At 46.3% G+C, this 11,183-nt stretch overlaps 1 protein-coding gene across 5 annotated transcripts in view; it reads right to left on the reverse strand.

The window, feature by feature from the left end:
• CUL1 (cullin 1) overlaps positions 1–10,480 on the reverse strand; it is an 82,244-nt gene extending 71,764 nt beyond the window's left edge. For 3 of the 5 annotated variants that reach the window (XM_023539560.2, XM_064289589.1, XM_023539562.2), the window contains exons 1-2: positions 7,550–8,741; positions 6,773–6,920 (exon numbers count right to left, since the gene is read on the reverse strand). The gene's annotated coding sequence lies outside the window, so the exon portion shown is untranslated. Of the gene's footprint in view, positions 1–6,772; positions 6,921–7,549; positions 8,742–10,368 lie in introns of those variants that run through there. The other 2 variants (XM_064289588.1, XM_064289590.1) reach the window with 2 other exon arrangements.
• Positions 10,481–11,183: the final 703 nt, after the last annotated feature.

The following is an 11,183-nucleotide window of genomic DNA, read 5'->3' on the forward strand; positions in this document are numbered from 1 at the left end:
AAGTCGTTGGTCTTGCAAAATTCTATCATTCCATCTCCAGCATTGTTTCTAGCACCAGGGCCATAGTTTCCAACTACTGATCCTTCTTCTTTACTTCCAACTTTTGCATTCCAATCGCCAGTAATTATCAGCGCATCTTGATTGCATGTTCGATCAATTTCAGACTGCAGCAGCGGATAAAAATCTTCTATTTTTTCATCTTTGGCCCTAGCGGTTGGTGCATAAATTTGAATAATAGTCGTATTAACTGGTCTTCCTTGTAGGCATATGGATATTATCCTATCACTGACAGCACTGTACTTTAAGATAGATCTTGAAACGTTATTTTTGATGATGAATACAACACCATTCCTCGAGTTGTCATTCCCATTTCGAATCCATGTCCGATTCAAAATGGCCAATACCAGTCCATTTCAGCTCACTAATGCCTAGGATATCGATGTTTATGCGTACCATTTCATTTTTGATGATTTCCAATTTTCCTAGATTTATACTTCGTACATTCCAGGTTGCAATTATTAATGGATGTTTGCAGCCATCTCTTCCCATTTTGAGTCATGCCACATCAGCAAGTAAGGTCCCGAAAGCTTTATTCCATCCACGTCATTAAGGTCAACTCTGCTTTGAGGAGGCAGCTCTTCCCCAGTCATCTTTTGAGTGCCTTCCAACCTGAGGGGCTCACCTTTCAGCACTATATCAGACAACGTTCTGCTGCCGTTCATAAGGTTTTCACTGGCTAATGCTTTTCAGAAGTAGACTGCTGGGTCCTTCTTCCCAGTCTGTCTTAGTCTGGAAGCACAGCTGAAACCTGTCCTCCATGGGTGGCCCTGCTTGTATCTGAATGCTGGTGGCATAGCTTCCAGCGTCGCAGCAACACACAAGCCCCCACAGTATGACAAACTGACCAACACGTCAGAGAAAATACAGGTAGCGGTATTCATTGCTTCTTGTAAGGGGAGCCTCAAGGTCAACCTGTCAGAGCTTCCAAATCTTCAAATTTTCTCAGCCTTCCCCAAATCAAATGTCTCCCACTCCCTAAGATCAGTTGGGGCAGTCGGGCCTCACCTCTAGATCTGTCCCCGGGGCTCTTCCTGGGACAAAAAAGTTGCAGACCAGTCCCATCAGTAGGCTTGGTCCACCCCGCAGGAGGGAGGTCAGGGCCCTTCAGTCTTTTTCCACATCCTGATTCCCAAATGCCTTTGCTTATCAGGTACATTTAACTATTTCAGCCAGTATAGAATTAATTTCTACAGAGCAAAGGCATTTTTTTCTGGCATCTAGTGACGCATTTCTGTGCACCTATTTTCTCTAATTCCAATAACCCATTAAAACCCATTGCAGTCGAGCCGATTCCAACTCCTAGAGAATTACCTCATTACCTGTTGCCATCGAGTCGATTCGGACTCATAGCGACCCTATAGGACAGAGTAGAACTGCCCCATAGAGTTTCCAGGGAGCGCCTGGTGGATCTGAACTGCCGACCTTTTGGTTAGCTGCTATAGCTCTTATAATCACTATGCCACCAGGGTTTCCATCATAGAGAATAGTATTCTAATCTGTGCCATTTAGAACACATTTGTTAAACAATTGATTTGATGGTAACTTTTCCATTGCCCAAGCTATAGCACAGACTATGTCGAAAGAATTTATTTTTTCTAATTTTTAGCAAATTTATATTTTTAAGCATAACAAAATAAGGTTTAGGCATTCAGTTTTAAAAATACATCTACTATCACTGGTGTTGTTAGGTACCGTCAAGTAGATTGTGACTCACAGCGACCCTACAGGACTGAGTAGAACTGCCCCTAATATTTCTAAGGCTGTATTTTTTTTTTAATCTTTATGGAAGCAGACTGTCACATCTTTCTCCCACGAATTGGCCAATGGGTTCGAACTAACGATTTTCTGGTTAGCAGTCGAGTACTTAATCACCGTGCCACCAGAGCTCCCTCTACTACTATTACTAAAACTAAAAAACCAAACCCATTGCCACTGAGTCAATTCCAACTCAGCGACCCTATAGGACAGGACAGAGCTGCCTACAAAGTTTCTAAAGCTGTAAATCTTAACCGAAACAGACTGCCACATCTTTATCCTACAGAGTGGTTGGTGGGTTTGAACCGCAGACCTTCCAGGCAGCAGCTCAGCACTTGGCCACTGCACTACCAGGGCTCCCACTACTACCATCACTGGTGTGGGGGTGGGGGGGACCCCTAACCCATGGCTGTTGATTCTGACTCACAGTGACCCTACAGGACAGAGTAGAATTGCCCCATACGGTTTGCAGGGAGTGGCTGGTGGATTCGAACTGCTGACCTTTTGGTTAGCAGCCAAGCTCTTAACTACTGTACCACCGAGGCTCCATCACTAAGAGTTGTGAAATAAGCAAAAAAGAATCCCAAGTCCACGATATCAATAAGGAAAAGACAATTCCACACTAAAGACAATTCATCAGTATACACTCTAAAATTATAAATAAATATAATAGAATACCAAGATAGTAAATGAGTTTTGAGATTAAGACGCTTTCACGGAGGGCATGAAAAATGAGGGGATTAAGATACGGGGGGAAAAAGGGAAGATGACTCCAACAAAGGAGACAACTGGCCACAGGAGAAAGCAGCCATATTAGCTTATTATAAAAAGAAAAAAGACAGCGAATGCAATATGACAGTCTGGGGTAAGGTGTCCGCTCGGTGTCACGCTAGGTAACTTTAGTCTCTATCCCTGCAGGCCCTCTCTCCAGGTGTGTGGCTTTGGGGGCGGAGGGCCTTCTCCTGTCGCCAGGTGTCTCCTTTGCTGGACTCATCTTCCCATTTCTAATCCACTGTATTAAGGAAGCCTGGTGGTACAGTGGTTAAACACTTGGCTGCTAACCAAAGGTTGATGGTTCAAACCTTCCATCTGCTCTGCAGGAGAAAGATGCGGCACTCTGCTTCCATAAAGATTATAGCCACAAAAGCCGTATGGGGCAGATCTAGTAGGTCGTGTAGGGTCACTGTGAGTTGGAATTGACTTAACGGCTATGTGTTTGGCTATTTTTTTTGGGGGGGGGGTTAATTCACTGTATCATAATATATGTCTGCTGTAGAAAATCGGGAAAAATGAAAACACAAAGAATAATAGTATCCCAAAAATCCTACGACTCAGAGACAATCACTATTAATGTTTTGATTATCTTTAAAAAAGAAAATACATAACATACCTGAATTTTTTTTTTTTTGAGATATCATGTATGCTGTTTTATAGCATATCTCTGTCACTTAATTGTTGTGTTGTTGTTAGGGGCCATCAAGCAGGTTTTGATTCATAGTGTCCCCACGTACAAGAGAACAAAACACTGCCATCCTGTGCCATCCTCATAATCACAGGTATGCTTGAGCCCAGAGTTGTGGCTACCGTGTCAATTCATCTCGTTGAGGGTCTTCCTCTTTTTCGATGACCTTCTATGTTACCAAGGATGATGTCCTTCTCCAGGAACTGGTCCCTCCTGATAACATGTCCAAAGTATGTGAAACGAGGTTTCGTCATCCTTGCTTCTAAAGAAGCTTTCTGGCTGTACTTCTTTCACGACCAATTTGTTCGTTCTGGCTGTCCATGGTATATTCAATATTCTTCCACGACACCATAATTCAAAGTCGTCAATTCTTCAATCTTCTTTATTCATTGTCCAGCTTTCGCGTGCATAGGAGGTGACTGAAAATACCATGGCTTGGGTCAGGTGCTTCAGGTGCACCTTAGTCCTCAAAGTGATACCTTTGCTTTTCAACACTTTAAAAAGGTCTTTTGCAGCAGATTTGCCCAATGCAACACTTCGTTTGATTTCCTGACCACCACTCCCAGGGGCACTGATTGTGGATCCAAGTTAAATGAAATCCTTGACAACTTCAATCTTTTCTCCTTTTATCATGATGTTGCTTATTGGTCCAGTTGTGAGGATTTTTGTTTTATGATGAGGTGTAATCCATGTTGAAGGCTGTGCTCTTTGATCCTCATCAGTAAGTGCTTCAAGTTCTCTTCACTTTTAGCAAGAAAGGTTGTGTCATCTACACATTGCAGGTTGTTAGTGAGTCTTCCTCCAATCCTGGTGCCGTGTTCTTCCTCATAGGGTCCAACTTCTACGATTATGTACTCAGTATACAGGTCGAATAAGTATGGTGAAAGGATACCACCCTGGCACACATCTTTCCTGACTTTAAACCATGCTGTATCCCCTTGTTCCATTCAACTGACTGCCTCTTGATCTATGTACAGGTTCCTCATGAGCACAAGTAAGTGTTCTGAAATTCTCATTCTTTGAGATGTTATCCATAATTTGTTATGATCCACACAGTCTAATGACTTTGCACAGTCAATGAAACAGAGGTAAACATCTTCGTGGTATTCTCCGCTTTCAGCCAAGATCCATCTGACATTAGCAATGATATCCCTCACTCTGTGTCCTCTTCTGAATGCAGCTTGAACTTCTGGCAGTTCTCTGTCATGTACTGCTGCAGCCACTTTTGAATGATCTTCACCAAAATTTTACTTTGTGTGATATTAACGATATTGCCTAGTAATTTCTGCATTCGGATAGAACACCTTTCTTTGGAATGGACACAAACGTGGGTCTCTTCCAACTGGTTGGCCAGGAAGCTGCCTTCTAAATTTCTTGACATAGACAAGTAAACACCTCCAGCAGTGCATCTGTTTGTTGAAACATCTCAATTAGTATTCTGTCAATTCCTGGAACCTTGTTTTTCACCATTCCCTTCAATACAGCTTGGACTGCTTCCTTTAGTAGCATTGGTTCCTGATCATACGTTACCTCCTGAAATGGTTGAACATCGACCAATTCTTTTGGTAGTGACTATTCCTTCCATCTTCTTTTGATGCTTCTTCCATCGTTTAATATTTCCCTGAAGAATCCTTTAATATTGCAACTCAAGGCTTGAACTTCTGCTTCAGTTTCAGTTATTTCAGCCTCATTTACAATGAATAGCCATTAAATATTATATAAATGCTCAGATTCACCTAAGCAGTGCTTATATAACCATTTTTAATAAATAAAAAATGAAAACAAATGTTCAATAACAAGGAATTAGTACATAACGGCACACCCATGATGGGACATAAAAGTATTAATAAAGTTTTGTATTTTCTCAGACTAAATCCTTAGAAGTGGATTAGCAATTTCTAACAGCATGTATGTCCCATAAGGTCTTGTCACCTATTTCTCTCCTGAAAAATTGTACTAAGTCACACTCTTTCTAGTGAATCCGAGTGGGCCCATTTCTCCATGCCATGGCCATAAGTGGTTTATCCTTAAATCTATGCCAACATTTTAAAAACCACTGTCTCACTGTTTTGCAGTTCTGCAAGTACTGCTAGCCAAGTTGAAAGTCTTCTCATGTCTCCTGAGAAGACTTTCTCTTATTACCAGTTTGCCCTTTTTTTTCATGTGTAGGGGCCTTCTTTTTCTTATTGGTTTATAGGCCCTTTGTAAAAATGGTATGGGGGAGGCGTTGGACCTCTAACTTCACAAGGGGGAAGAAGAATCAAGATCAACAGCCCAAGGCCGATTCCTACAAGGCGGAGATCAGACACGTCTCTTCTCTCCACCATCTTTACCCATTCTGACACCAACCACCTCTCCCATGGCACTCTCTACTTCTCTGCTGGGTTTGATAATTGGTTCCAGTGGCCACACAGAAACTCACAGACCACTCACAGCTATGGGGTTTATTAGGGAAGTAACAGATTACAGTACAGGTTCAAGAATGCTCAGGATACAGTTCTTCCATCAAGACAGCCTCTTCTCAGCCATGTTGCAGGCAGGCTTTGGGCTGGCCCAGCTTCTGCCCTGCTCAGGCAAGTGTTACAAAGCCCTTTTAGCTCTGCAGTAAGTCCCAGAGGCACCCCACTCTGGCAGGAAGCCTCTTGGTGTAGGCGCTCAGCTCTCTTGCTCTATGGGCTGGGAAGCTGCTACTGTTTCTCTGCTGCTGCTTCCAGCTGTCTCTGGTCACACTGCTCTCTCTTTCTCCTCTGCCTAGGAGGCTCTCAGCCAGGAGTCCTGGATGCAAAGAATGTGCTCTACTGCTAGCTCTTTTTCTTGGTGGTAGCCAGGTTCCCCCTCTGCTCTGGGATTGGCTCTCTTTTAAGCCTAGCAGGATGGCAAAACTGAACAATCCCTTTGTTAGGGTTCCACACACCTTATTTGCATCATTATCAAGCTGTCCAATCCCCTTGGGGGGCCACAAGCACCTTACGTGTACAGTATCACCCAATCATTTGGTGGAAGTTACAAGACCATGGTGAGAACGGACACATAAAGTGATCCATCCTACTGTACCTTTTTTTTAAAGTAAGGAAATTAAAATTTGCTTGTAAGTTACAACATTTTTCTCAGGTTAATATTTGCCTTTAATCATGCTTACAGAATTTTAACATATGAGTTTTATCATTCTACAGTAGTCCAACAAATCTCCCCTTTGCAGTTCCTACTTTGGTGCTATGCTTAGACAGGCTTATCTTTTGGTTCTCAAAAATTTTTTTGAAAAATATTTTAAAAGCACACACATTCACTACCCTAAAACATTTTTACTACTTTAAATATTTTCACCAGTGCATACATACTTCATATATATACTTTAAATGACTGCAGTCCTCTCACACACTGTTTTCCAAAATATTTTCTGAAACAAGCCTTTAAAAAAATGGCAGCTTGTTGGACCTGAAGAGTCTTACATCGTTTTACAAATGTTTGCAAGGCTGATGAGTCAAAATACCATACCTGATTTCACAACAGCCCCAAAGATCCACAATTGTTCATTTGTATCCCATCAGTGCCCAGTTACTCTCCTTCAACACACCACCGGTCACCAGAAGACCAAGAAGAAGCTGCCTATTCCTGGTAGTCAACCCGAGTCTGGTAATGGGTTCTGTAGGAATGATCAGAGATGAATCCTATAAATCAATCTGGTCTTTGTATAGGTCTGTCAAACACTTTCTGACATCTGGTTAAAAGTTCAAGCTCTGTAGTTGCTACGAGTACATAGGAGTATTAATGTGGGCTTCACTGCTTCCAACCCTGGGGCCACCCACAGCCTTGTTTCTCCTTCCATGTCCCCTAAGCTGGATGTGACAGCAGCGCCTATAGCCCTCTAGGCTCTGCAGAGCCTGAGTGGAGGAGGTCCAAAGTAGGTGTTAAATGTATGCTGATGTGTGCAGAGTGCTAGGCAGGGGGACAGATGTGTCCACAAGGTTCCTGCCCCAAGGTAGCTCAGGCTAGTGGAAGAAACCCCCAAGAAAAATTCAAATGCTGGGTGCTGTGACAGTGCCGGGAACCGAGAAGGGCTCTCACCCAGGGGTGGCAATGCCTGTGCTAAGTGTTCTTGAAGGTGAAGGAGTTACCAGGTAACAGGAAGGGGGAGGAAAACCAAACTCATGGTGACCCACGAGACAAAGCAGAACTGCCCTCATAGGGTTTACTAGGCTGTAATCTTTACTACTACAGCAAATAGTCAGGTCTCTCGCCCTCGGAGCCACTGGGTGGGTTTAAACCACCGACCTTTATGTTAGAAGATGATCGCAAACCGCTTGCACCACTCAGGGACTTAAGGGAACGGAAGAGAGATGATATTCTAGGCAGGAGAAAGCATGAGCCACAGCGGCAGGGAGGGTGGCAGGGGATCCTGGGAACCTGGACAGCAGTAGGGTGGAAGCAGGGAAAGGAGAGGTAAGCTTCCTAGATCCAAGTTTTCCCACAAAGGAAAAAATTTAAATTGCTATCAAACTTGGGCTTCACAATTCTGCTTTTCAGTCATGATTAAGGTGGATTATATTTTATAAGGCAGTTTTTCAAAATGCTGTTGAAGTTCAAAGTTATGTCACTCCCACAGAAGCCAAACACTCTGAGGGCCTAAAGAAATCTTAAACAGTGCGATTAAAAACCAACTCATTTTACAAATGAGGAAATACAGGCTCAGCAAAGTTTAGCTCAGACTAGACCCCATGTCTTTGCTCTGAAGCAAAATGTTCTACGTCTAAGCAAAAATAAATGAATAAATAAACACCACACATATACGTAAGCTAGTAACAACACACAGCTATATATAGAGCTAGAAAAATCTATGAGTGAATAAAACACAGGAAAATCACTAAAAGTGTCATAATTTTGTTACGAAATAAAATTCACATATTACAAACTAGGAGCTTAACCTCCTCAGGGAGCTTAAAATCCCAAATTTGATTTATTCCTCATTTGATGCTCATTTTTCGATCTTGAAAATCAAACAAAAAAACACACTTTACTAAAACTACCAGATAAGCTTAAAAATCAAGATGAACTTAGAATTGATCCTTAGAACTATTATTCTTTTCTCTAGAAATATCTAAAAGACAAGCTTAAAATGAAGCTAACAATCCCCAAAAGGCATTTTATTCCAGGCTGTCCCACTCAATTGTCAAGGGTAGATGGGACCTACGGAGAATTAAAACAGCAAAGAATAAAAATACAAACACGTTCACAAGTTTTTGGGGCCCTCATTTTTTTAAACTGAAGAATGTCAAGTAATTCTAGACATTTTAAAGACTAGTGTGTTCAGACTGTCTATGACTGGGCATACTGGGAGTGAACTTCTGAAAAAGATCCCCAAGGACCTGAGAAGGGTCTTTCCAATCAGAGGCCGCATCCCGGATTCTGTAGTAGCACAAGCGGGTTTGCCTCATCTTTCCAACATGGAAGAGCCTCAACTATCAGGCTACTTTTTTCATTTTCAAACACAAAGTGCAATATTTAGCCTGGGGGAAAAAAATGATTAAAAAAAAAAAAAACTCACAAAAAGATAAACAAATTCGACACCTTAAATCTAGTTTTGAAGGGGAAAAAAGCTAAGTAAAGTTTCACAAACTGTTTTCTTGGCACCTGCTTGATTTCCACAGGTAAAGAAAACCTGGGCATATCTTTTGGGGCATTGGGCTAGATACTGGGGTACGGAGGGGGAAGGGACGAGGTAATGAAAAAGAAAGGATGGAGGAAAAAGACAGCAAATTCAATAACAGTGCAATAACAGTAACAAAGCTTGCATTCGTGAACAGTGTAATTGGGGTGTTTTCTGTAACCAAAATCAGGGCAAGTGGTCAAACAATAGGTATAACAAGTAGAACTACTCAGAACATTCATCCAAACACTGAGGTACCACCTTGACCAAGTTCTGTGCTAATCTGGGATGCAAAAATAAATAAGGAATATTCCTTGCCCTCAAGGAATCCAGTTTGAAACATACGGGAAATAAAGCTGTGTTCATCACCGAGGCTAATTATCACCAGGTGCTCATTAAGCATCAGGAACCTAACCTGCTTTAATACTCTGCGACGCTGTGCATAACCGGCTCACACACGCGAGTGTCCCTCAGTTTTCTGATGGGGTACAAGTTAGCAATGGGGCTGCCTACAAGGGCTAGGGCTAGGGGCTCTGAGAGTGGGCCGGAGAAATGGGTGAAAACTTCCAGTATACTAAACTTGGTTGGTTTAGGGGTTTTCAGGCAAAACAGCTTTTAAAAGATGAGACCAGCGACGGATAAAAGTTTAACATATTCAGAAAGTAATCCAGCCACCCCTCTGAAGCTTCGGGAACACGCTCCAAAACCTCCAAACATGGGCATAGTGGAGTTAACGCCAGGCCACCTTGCGTTCACCAGCTTCGGAATTTGAAATGCGATGCAACTATGTGGACTGTCCATGCAGAGCAATAAACAGAACTTCAAAATAAATTTTTCCTAATATTCAAAAACCTCCCGGACAAAGCGAGCCTCAGGTCCCGGCGCCTCCCCGCCGACACACGGTGTGCTTCGCCGGCACCACACGCACCGGCCACACAGCCACACGCCCTGCGGGCTTTCGGGGACGCAGCGAGGCCCCGACGCAGAGCGACCGCAGCCCGCGCAGCTTCCGCGGGGTCGGGACGGAGGCCCGGGCCGCGGCCTAAGTGGAAACCGCTTCGGTTCCCGTCCGTCACTCCGCGACGCGGCTCCAAGACGGCCAGGCCGCTCGCCGCCGCGCTCCCAGCTCCCGCGGAAGGCGCGGCGCGGCGGCCGGCGAGTCGAGCGCCCACCGCGCCGAGGGGCCAGGCCGGTCCTCACGGCGGGTCACCGGGTCACCGCGCCCCGCCTCGTCCCAGCGCGGGTTCGCGCTCGGCCGCAGCCGCCCGTCCGGGCCGCGAGAGAACGGGCCGCCGATTGTGACCCCATAACGGCCGCCGCCGGCCGCGCGAAGCCGCTGCGCTGACTCAGGCCCCTGCCGCCGCGCCGCGTCCCCGCCGCCGCCGCCATTCCGCCGGCGCCGCCTCGGCCCGGCCGCTGCGACACCGCGGCCCGCCGCCGCACTCACCGCGTCCGCGTCCCCTGCGCCGGCCGGCCCCGCGACGTCCGCGCTCCCCGCCCGCCCGGCCCCGAGAAGGCCAGACAAGGCCCGAAGCCCGTCCCGCCGAGGCCTGGCCGCGTCCTGCTCCCGGGCCGCCCCGCCCGCCGTGCGCCGCGCCGCCCGCCTCTTCCTCCGCTCGGCTCCTCCTCCTCCTCCTCCACCTCAGCCCGGCTCCGCCTCCTCCTCAGCCCGGCCCCGCCTCCTCCGCTCGGCTTCCTCCGTCCGACTCCGCCTCTTCCTCCGCTTGGCTCCGCCTCTCCCTGGCCCGGCTCCGCCTCCTCCTCGGCCCGGCTGTGTCTCCTCCTCAGCTCCTCGGCCCGGCTGTCTCCTTCTCAGCCCGGCTCCGCCTCCCCCCTGGCTCGGCTCCGCCTCCTCCTCAGCCTCCTCGGCCCAGCTCTGTCTCCTCCTCCGCTCGGCTCCGCCTTCTCCTCAGTTCACCTCCTTCACCTTTTCTTCTTCTTCCTCTTCCTCAGCCCGGCTCCTCCTCCTGCCTCCTCCCGCCGCACCTGGTCCTCGCCGGGCCTGCCGCCGTGTCGCTACCTCAGAGCCCACGGCCGGTCCTGGACGCCGACAACACTGAGCCCTGAGGGCCGCGGTCTCCGCAGGTGGGGCAAGTGGGGGCAAAGAGGGGGCGGGAAGTGTGCGCGGGCACCACAGACACACGACACACACCGCACAAGTACACACCGCACTTTATACCACATATCACGTATGTACACACATACCCCACACTACATATAGGTCACACATATACACACACCACACAGATGCACACCACACAC

The sequence above is a fragment of the Loxodonta africana genome, chromosome 8 (genome assembly GCF_030014295.1).
Source record: "Loxodonta africana isolate mLoxAfr1 chromosome 8, mLoxAfr1.hap2, whole genome shotgun sequence".
NCBI classification, from domain to species: domain Eukaryota; kingdom Metazoa; phylum Chordata; class Mammalia; order Proboscidea; family Elephantidae; genus Loxodonta; species Loxodonta africana.